The 10,483-nt window shown below is 43.8% G+C and overlaps 1 protein-coding gene and 1 pseudogene across 1 annotated transcript in view; one reads left to right on the plus strand and one right to left on the minus strand.

Annotated features, from left to right (window-relative positions):
* The window catches only part of RYR1 (ryanodine receptor 1), a 180,225-nt gene that overhangs the window by 148,133 nt on the left and 21,609 nt on the right, over positions 1–10,483 (plus strand).
* Positions 9,912–10,483, minus strand: part of LOC106736348 (39S ribosomal protein L42, mitochondrial pseudogene) — a 1,786-nt pseudogene continuing 1,214 nt past the window's right edge.

Below are 10,483 nucleotides of genomic sequence, written 5' to 3' on the forward strand. Positions count from 1 at the left end.
TAAGCTGCCAGGTCCGGGACTTGAACCATGATCAACTACATGGGAGTCCAGCGACATAGCCATTACGCCAACTGCTGGTCCCAAATAAAAATATTTTTTAAAGAATTATTTATCTAATTTTATTTGTTATTATTTTTATTTTTTTGGAGAGGTTTTTGCTATACAGCACGTGCGCTCGCCAGAAAGACAGAGAGACAGAGAGACAGAAAGTGAGAAATTGCCCCATCAGGGGGATGGCCACACCACAATCCCTTTTCCTTCAGTCTCCTCTCAGGATCTTGGGCACGCACGCACACGTGCTCAGCGTGAGTTTAAGCCACTGGGTCTAGGACTCAAACTGCAGTCAACTACATGGGAGTCCAGCAACACAGCCATTACGCCAACTGCTTGTCCCTATTATTTATTTTTCATTTTGACCAGAGAGAAAAGGAAAGTAAGAAAGCAAGCTGCCAGGTCCAGGACTCGAGCCGCGTTTGGCCACGTGGGAATCTAGTGCCTTAAAAATCACGCTATTTGCTGGCCCCAATAAAAATAATTTTTAAAAAAGTATGTAGTCAACTACATGGGGTTGGGTCAGATGTGAGGATGATCTGGCTGCGACATCTGTCACCCCATTGATTACCAGGGTTGATTCGGCTGATCTGGCTGGCTAGGCAGGTATCCCCTTCCTCCCTCACTGCTCCATGTGCGTCCCTCCTGAAGCTACGTGCTTGGTCATTCCCGAAAGAGAAGGACCATTCTTCTTCGGTCAAGGGTATACAGGTAGCTGTGTTCTCCTGCTAGAACCTCCGAACAAGCTCCTAAGAGTGGGGTTAGTTGGGACCAGCAGTTGGCATAATGTCTGTGTCGCTGGACTCCCACGTAGTCGACCGTGGTTTGAGTCCCGGACCCGGTGGCTTAAAACTCACGCCGGGCGCGCGTGCATGCATGCCCAAGATCCCGAGAGGAGAATGGAGGAGAAGGGATTGCGGCGTGGTCATCCCCTCGGGGTGGTGATTTCTCACTTTCTATCTCTCTGTGTCTCTCTGTCTGTCTGGCGAGCGCATATACCCTGTAGCAAAAACCTCTCCAAAAAAAAAACAAAAAAGAGTGGGGTTAGCATGTGGCATGGTGGATAAGGTGCTGGACTCCCACATATCTGACCGTGGTTCAAGTCCCAGACCTGGCAACCTGCTTTCTCATTTTCCCTCTCTTTCTCTCTGTCTCTCTCTAGTCAAATTTCAAAAAATAATAATAATAAATAATTTTTTAAGAGAAATTTTTGCTATAGGGCATGTGCACTTGCTGGAGAGACTCGAACCATGATTGACTATAGGGGAGTCCAGTGATGTAACCATTATGCCATCTGCTGGTCCCCAATAAATAATTTTTTCAATAAAAATGTAAAGAGGAGGGGGAAAGCAGGTGGCATGGTTAGTTGAGGCACTGGACTCCCACATGACTGACTGCAGTTTGAGTTCCAGACCTGGCGGCTTGCCTTTTCACTTTCCCTCTCTCTTTCTCTAGTGGATTAAAACATAATAATAATAATTAATAGCATTAAATACTTATTTTTTAAAATATTAAATAAATAAGTAAGATGACAGACATACCCATCTTTTTAAAATGTAAGAAAAGGCCCAGCCATGGTAGCACAAGCAGGAAGGTGCTTTTACATCGTGGCCGAAGCCACACAGGAAGCCTGGGTCCTGTTCCCTGCCCAGCCTAAACAGGCCCAGGCAGGGTGGCACGTGCCTGTGGTCTAAGCACACTAGGAGGCTAGTCCAGTTAGCCTAAGATACACTGGGTGTGCATGCATGCCCAAGATCCTGGTGAGCTGGAGGACTCGAGGGAGGGCGTGCGTGGTGGCGTGACCTTCTCTCTCTTTCCCCCTCCCTTGCTTATGTGCAAGCATATACTCTATCATGAACAAAATAAAATAAGAAATAAAAATTATTGGGACCAGCAGTTAGCATAATGGACTCCCATGTCACTGGACTCCCATGTAGTTGACCACGGTTCGAGTCCCAAACCCGGCAGCTTAAACTCACGCCAGGCGCATGTGCGTGTGTGCCCAAGATCCCGAGAGGAGAATGAAGGAGAAGGGATTGCAGCATGGTCATCCCCCCTGGGAGGTGATTTCTCACTTTCTGTCTCTATGTCTCTCTCTGTCTTTCTGATGAGCACACACGCCCTATAGCAAAAACCTCTCCAAATATATATATATATATATATAAATTAAATATTTAAATTTCTCTCTTTTTAAAAGAGAATTCTTTTTATTTAACTTTATTTTAATTTGACTAGATAGGGACAGAGTGAGAGAGAGAGAGAGGTGGAAGGTGAGAAAGCAAGCCACCAGGTCTGGGACTTGAACCACGGTTGGCCATGTGGGAGTCCAGCACCCTTAACTACCATGCCACCTGTTGGCTCCTTAAATCTCTCTTTTTTAAAAAATAATTATTTTATTTATCTTCACTTATTATTATTAATTTAACCAGAGAGAAAAAGCAAGAGAGAGAGAGAGATGGAAAAAGAGAAAGTAAGCTGCCAGTTCTGGGACTTGAACTGTGGTCAAACATGGGAGTCCAGTGCCTTTAACCATCATGCCACCTGCCAGTCCAAATCTCTTTTGTATACTATGTCTATGATTGCTGAACAAGGCAGAGCTCCATCCCACCCTCATAGCTGACAGTCCTGACTGGAGCGTCCTGATGGTGTCATTTCACATGTTCCTCTGTCCCCTGTGTTTCCTGTAAATTGGGACTGAGATTGAGATGTCCTGTTGGGTTCAGGTGTGAGGGTATGTGGGGTTGTTTTGGCCAGAACCTTCCTCCGTAGTACTGTGTACATCCTTCAGGAGGCACATCCTATCTGGTCATCTCTCCTTTTGTGATGTCAACAGCTACTGAAGTTCATCATTGAACCTCATGAAAGTTCATGAAAGACTGCAAAATGGCGATGTTCTCTTTTCTAAGTTTTCCAACCTTTACAAATTATCCTATGGTTTTTTCAGATAAATCTTTGTATTCGACAACATGCTCTTCAGTTTCTTGGTTTAAAAGGCATGTTCAGGATTTCTTTTAAAAAGAGTGGGTTGATTCATTTTCAAACACTGTAATGAAGTTCAAAACCCTTCCCAGTTTGGGGGACCAGCAGGTGCCAAGGTGATTAAGACACTGGATTCCTACATGGCCGACCATGACCATGAGTCCCAGACCCAGGCTTGAAAATCACTCCAGATGCCCAAAATCCTAGAAGAGAATGGAGGAAAAGAGATTGAGGCATGGCCATCCCCCTGGAGGGTGATTTCTCACTTTTCCTCTCTCTTTCTCTCTCCAGCAAGCACACAGGGCCCTATAGCAAAAACAAGAAGCCACCTCCCTAGTTTTCAAAGCCTTTCTTTCATTTGCAAAGATGTACGAGCACCTGCTGGGTATCAGGCGTGGCCCTGTGCTGAGGGTTCAGGCTGAGTGAGGCAGAGCTCCATCCCACCCTCACAGCTGACAATCCAGTGGGGAGGGGAAGATGAAAATAACCAAATAAACCAAACAACGGCAGGTGATAGTGTGTGACCAGAGGCTGAGCAGAGTGATGTGGTGTGGAGCAAGACTTGCCAACCGGCTGGCCAGGGGAGGATTTTCTGAAGAGGGGACATTGAAGCTGAGAGCTGAAAGGTACCTTGTGAAGGGGGGAAGTTGTGGTGTCCCAGGCAAAGGGGACAGCAAGGGTTGAAAGGTGGGAACAGGAAGGACAGAAAGGAGACCCGTGCAGCCAGAGAAGGCTCTTGAGAGAGGAGATAAAAATCTGAGAAATGAGGGTGGCAGACATGCAGGGCCTGGCGTGCTGCCAAGAGGACGTGGACCTTTAACCTGAATGACATGGAGCCTAGGGAGGATTCTGAGCAGGGGAGGGTTGTGACCTGAAACTGGTGTTTGCAGGGTCCCTCCTGCTGTGTGCGTGGGCAGGGAAGCACAGAAGCAGGGAGACCAGGAAGGAGGCTGCCAAGACGCTCCAGATGGGAGACAATGGAGGACAGAACTTGATGGGGCAGAATGGGTGGGTCCTGGGACCAGCAGTTAGCGTAATGACCATGTCGCCGGACTCCCACATAGTTGACCACGGTTCAAGTCCCAGACCTGGTGGCTTAAAACTCACGCCGGGCGCATGTGTGTACATGCCCAAGATCCCGAGAGGAGAAGGGATTGCGGCATGGCCATCCTCCCTGGGGGGTGATTTCTTGTTTTCTGTCTCTCTGTTTCTCTCTCTCTTTTTGTCTGGCACACGCACCCTATAGCAAAAAAAAAAGGTGGGTCCTAAATTGGTTCTGAAAGCACAGCCGAAATTTGCTGATGGATCCAGTGTGGGTGGTGAGACAAAAGAGAGGAATCAAGAATGACTCAAAGATTTTAGCTGAAGCACCTGGGTGGGTGGTGATGCTATTCCTGAGATGGGTAAGGCCGTGGGAGGAGAAGGTTTTGAAATCAAAAGTTCAATTTTGGAGAGTTGGGCGGTGGCACAGAGTAACACTCGATATTCTACAAGGCTGACCGACGTGTGAGGACTCTAGGCTTGCATTTGGAGATACATTGATGATCTGGGGCTGGCTGACGCTCGGGTGGGTCTCAGCGTTAACACCCTACTGGAGCTCGCTTTCTCGTTCTCCCTGGCTCTCATGGATGAAATAAATAGCTAAACATGGAGGAAAGGAAGTTCAATTTTAGGGAGCAGCAGATGGCACAATGATTATGTCACTGTAATCCCACATAGTCTACCACAGTTCAAGTCCTGTACCGGGCGCATGTGCGTGCGTGCCCAAGATCCCAAGAGGAGAATGGAGGAGAAGTCACCCTTGGCCATCCCCCCAAGGGTGATTTCTCGCTTTCTACCTCTGTCTTTCTGGCATGCACATGTGCCCTATAGCAAAAAAAATCTCTCTAAAAAAATAATAAAAAGTGTAATTTTAGCAATTTCCAATTTGGGGTAGATATCCCCAGAGAAACATGACGTAGAGCTCCAGCTATAAGAGTCTTGATTCTGGGGAGAGCTCAGGGCTGGGGTTGGAGACTTGACAATCAGTGAGAAAGCTATTCACAGCATGGGGCCTCAGTGATATCTCCATGGACAGTGGATGCCTCAAAAAGGAGATGCAACAGCCCTAGGGCACCCCAGCCTTTAGTGTCTAGGAGAGGAGCCTCCAAGCAAAGACTGCTGATAGTGAAAGAAGAAGGTATTTTCAAAGAAGGGGCTGGACAAATGGATGATGACTGAAAAGAGAGCTGTAAATCACAGGAATGGTGCCCAGGAGTGAAGCGAGGGGATAGTCGCAGACCCCTGCGAAAGGATGGGCTTTGGGGAGGACAGCGTCACACTGCTCAGCTTACTGGGGGAGGCAGGTCAGTAGTGCGAAGGGAGAAGGTGAGGAGTTCCTGTGTGACTGTGTCTCCACGCTCTGTGGTTTCTAGAGACCTTCATGATTTGCAAAGCATGTTACTCATTTAGAAAGCATTTTGCAAAGTTCTTGGCTTTTTACAAAGCACTTTTTAGAGCCAGAAAATTTTGCTTCTGTTCATACCCCAGAGCAACTTGCGTGTTACAGCCCATCTGTAGGTCATGAAATTAATGTAATAAGTCATGACCAGCATCTTTAAAAACAAAATAGAACTTTGCAAAGTGCATTGAAAAGCAAAAGTCAGAATTGTATCATGAAACTTTTTTTTTTTTTTATTTCACTGTAAAATGCTTTCTTACTGCCGGTGCGGTCAAGAACATTCAAAAAATTGCCCTAGAGAACATCTTGCAAAGTGTTTAAGAGATCCAGCTGCAGTGGTTTACCTAAGTAGTTCAGCTAAGACTCTGGGTTCTGCAGGATGAAACCACATAGGAGACCTGGGTTCAATTCCCAGCTCAACCTAAAAACTACAGGCCATGGCATGCAGCTGTAAGCTTAGTGACTTGGAGAGGTTGAGGCAGGTGGTTAATGACAGCAAGACCCTGCCTTAAAAAAAAAAAAAACCTTATCAACACAAGAATATTCAAAGGAAATGTTGTATCTAAAGTAAAAGGGGTCAGCAGGTGGAACAGTGATTAAAGGCACTGGACTTCCACATGACCGACTGCGGTTCTAGTCCTGAACCTGGTGTCTCATTTTCTCACTTCCTCTTTCTTTCTCTAATCCAATTTAAAAAACAATAATAACAATAAATAAAATTCAGTAATTCTTTTTTTAAAAAGTAGGGGAGGGGCCAGCAGGTGGTATGGTGGTGAAGGCGCTGGACACTCCCACACCGCTGACCATGGTTCAAGTCCCTGACCTGGTGGCTTGCTTTCTCACTTTCTCTGTGTGTCTCTCTCTGTTAAAATTAAAAAAAATAAAATGGGGGCCAGCAGGTAACATGGTGGTTAAGGGCACTGGATTCCCACATGGCCAAACGCAGTGCGAGTCCTGGACCTGGTGGCTTGTTTTCTCTCTTTCTCGCTCTCTGTCCCTCTCTGGTCAAATTTAAATAAATAAATAAATAAATAAATAAAAATAATTCCTTAGGAAAAATAAATAAAATGATAGGAAAAATGAATGAATGAATAAATAAAATGTTAAATTTTTTTAAAAAGGGAAAAAAACCTGGAAGCAATCTAAATGTCAATTATCAGGAGAATAGTGTTATATTTATAAAAAAGGAACACTAGCCAGTGGTGAAAATTAATTCGTTTGATCTATACATATCAATATGGACAAATCTTGGACCAGCAGATGGTGTAATGGTTACATCACTGGATTCCCATACAGTCAAATGCGGCTTGAGTCCTGGATCTGGCGACTTAAGCTCACTCAGGTGGCAGGTGGCATGGTGGTTAAGGGCACTGGACTCCCACATGGGGAACTGCTAACTGCAGTTCGAGCCCCAGAACTGGCAGCTTGCTTTCTCACTTTCTCTCCCCCCCACCGATTAAATTAAAATAAATAAAGTTCAATAAAATAAATTTTTTTTTTTGGAGAGATTTTTCCTATAGGGGGCTTGCGCTTGCCAGAAAGGCAGAGGAACAACAGAGAGATAGAAAGTGAGAAATCACCCCACAGGAGGATGGCCACGCTGCAATCCCTTCTTCTCCATTCTCCTCTCGGGATCTTGGGTATGCACACACACGCGCCCAGTGTGAATTTAAGCCACCTGGTCCACGGTCAACTACATGGGAGTTCAGCAACATAGCTATTACACTAACCACTGGTCCCAATAAAATAATTCTTTAAAAAAAAAAATGCACGCCAGGTGCATGCGGAGTGCATGCCTAAAATCCAAAGAGGAGAATGGGGGAGAAGAGATTATGGCATGGTCATCCCCCCAAGGGTGCTTCCTTGCTTTCTGTCTCTCTCTGGTAAGGGTATGTGCCCTATAACAAAAATTTCTCTTAAAAAAAGGGGGGGGGGCAGGCCCAGCAGTTGGCATAATGGCTATGTCACTGAACTCCCATGTAGTCTACCATGGTTCAAGGCTTGAACCCAGTGGCTTAAACTCATGCTGTACGCGTGTGTGTGCATGCCCAAGATCCAAAGAGGATAATGGAGGAGAAATGATTGCGGTGTGGCTACTACCCCCCCCGGGAGGTGAATTCTCACATTTTGTCTCTCTCTCTGTCTTTCTGGTGAGTGCCCGCACCCTACAGCAAAAACCTCTCTCCAAAAACAAACAAAAAAAAAAGGGACAGATCTTGAAAAATACTGTGTGGGGATAAAAATAAATTTCAAATTACCCGATTGTAGAATGTAGTGATTCTCTATATCAAACAAATGCACAGGATGTACACTTTTTGTGGCCTATGATTGGCTGTAAGTAGTAGAAGTATTGGCACATTTGGAAGAATTTACACCAACTCCAGGACAGTGGCTACCTCTGGGGAGGATAGGGGAATAAGGCAAAGGAAGGGAACACAGAGGGCTCCAGCCACACCTGTAAAGTTTTAGTTCTTGAAAATAAAGCATTAAAAATCTGTCCCTGGGTCAGTTCCATAGCACAGCAGTTAAGTGCTTTGCAGAGAAAGCTGGATCCCACAAGGCCAACCAGGGTTTGAGTCCTGGCCTGGGAGCTTGAGAAACACACCAGGCCTGTGCGCATGTGACCAAGATCCTGATTCCTGATGGGATGGAGAAATGGAAGGAAAAGGATTATAGCATCCCTGGGCCCTGCTCAGGGGTGTTTTCTCTCTCTCTTTCATTGACACGTATTTGCCCTCTGACATAAAACCCAATTTTAAAAAAGGTTCTGTGAACATGATTTTTTTAAAAAGAGGTTTTTGCTTTGTGTTGCTTGCACTTACCAAGGAGAGAGAGAGACAGAGGGAAAGTGAGAAATCACCCCCCAGGGGGATGGCTATGCCACAATTCCTTCTCTTTTTTTTAATATATGAAAAGAAATTTTATTATTTTATTACATAATCTATTAGTGAATACACCACATGGCATTTTCTTAAAGGACAAACGAGGCATGTTTCTGAGTCCTCTGAGAACCTCGATGCCATCTGTCTTTTGGAGGGTCCAGTTTCTTACGACGTCTGAGATACTGTCCAGACAGTATGGTTTTAAATATTTTTGAGAAAATATTTACATGTCAGCTACTCAAACTGTTGAAAAGCAAATGCCCAGCATGCTAGCCACACATAAACTTTCTCAATTCAGTCCTGCCTACCAAGTATTCTGTGGTATACCATCTGCTAGCAAAGATCAGTCTCTTTTTTCTTCCTTCTAAGTTTTTCTCAAGATAATCCTCTGGTGTAGTTGCTCTTTTGCAGTCTCTACTGATTACAATGCTGGGCTGGAAAAGTCCAGGTTATTTTATATTATAAATTTTTTCATTTATCTTCTCTAATCCTCTCTACCAGGCACAACTATTTATGGTGCCAAGTCATCTTTCTAAGAGCTTCTGTTGACTTACTTGAGATCCACCTTAGTTCCATAGTGTTCTGATTAATCTTCAGGTATGACATTCCCTGTCCGATACTGAATATTTCCAATTTCTGATTCAATGCAACAAGCATTATCAAACTTATATAAATAACCCTCTGCCACAAAATAAGAATACTCCCAAATATTTCCAATTCAAGAGGGATCAGGAAGAAGAAAAGTTTATGTTTCCACTTAAACAAACAAGAACAATATTTTAACAAATTTCTGAACCTATCAACAACTCAAAAGAAAGTAAAATGTTTAAATTGGGAAAACAAAGCATAGTAAAAAAAAGAAATCAGTAATGTAAAAGTCATAAAATTCTATTTTGCGATTTCAGTCTTACGTTCAAACTCTCTTCTGTTGAATATGCAGTGTTACTGTGGTCCAATCTTTCCGTTTAAATCCTGGAAATTTACATTCAATGTTATTATTGATATTTCTTGTCCCTAACATTAAATTGGTCATTTTCTTGGTTGCCTTTTGTTCTCTTATTTCTGCATGTTGCCTTTAGTTTTCCAGGGAGAGCACTCCTTTCAGAACTTCTTGAAGAGTGGATCTGCTATTGGCAAATTTTTTCAGGTCTTGTTTATCTGAGAATGTTTTTATCCTTTCTTTCCATATGAAAGATAACCTTGCTGGGTATAATATTCTTGGTTGAAACTGTTTTTCTCTTAACACTTTGAAGATATTTTCCCATTCTTTCCTGGCTCACATTGTTTTTGATGAGAGGTCTGATGTTAGCCAGATGGGATATCCTTTGAAAGTAACCTGACATTTCTCTTGCCAGTTTTAGTATCTTATCTCAGTCTGTGGTTTTTGGTCAATCTTGTATGATGTGCCTTGAAGATCTTCTTGGGTTGATTCGTTTTTTTTTAAATACATGAAAAGAAATTTTATTATTTTATTACATAACCTATTAGAAAACACACCACATGGGATTTTCTTAAATGACAAATGAAGCACATTTCTGATTCCTCTGAGAACCTTGATGTCATCTGTTTTCTGGAGGGTCCAGTTTCTTATGACGTCTGTGATACTGTCCATGAGGATACCAATGGTGCTTAGTAGTAAAGAACATTTTACTAAATTGTTCAATTATGGGTCCTTGTTCAAGGTGTTCACTTTTCTCTTCTAACCTGGACTTCAGCGCTTGATCATGTGTTTCTTCATTATTATGCACAGGATCTGGTCTAGGGGTAGGTTTTGTGTGTTCATATGGAATGTCCACAGACGGGTGGTAGCACACTATCGTCCTGCCATCAGATGTCAAAGCGAGCTCCACTTTACAATTACAGTCATCTGGGAGAGAAGAATACGTCGATTTATAACAAACACAATATAAAACTCCATTTTGGGTTGGAAGGAAATGTTTCAAGATGGTTGTCTTTGATATCACATATTTTATCGCTGCTACTGCTATGGTGAATCAAGAGGCTTCTTGGGACCAGCAATTAGCATAATGGCTATATCGCTGGACTCCCACGTAGTCGACCACGGTTCGAATCCCGGACCCGGTGGCTTAAAACTCACACCGGGCCTGTGTGCGTGCGTGCCCAAGATCCT

This window comes from Tupaia chinensis, unplaced genomic scaffold (assembly GCF_000334495.1).
Source record: "Tupaia chinensis unplaced genomic scaffold, TupChi_1.0 Scaffold138910_1, whole genome shotgun sequence".
NCBI classification, from domain to species: domain Eukaryota; kingdom Metazoa; phylum Chordata; class Mammalia; order Scandentia; family Tupaiidae; genus Tupaia; species Tupaia belangeri.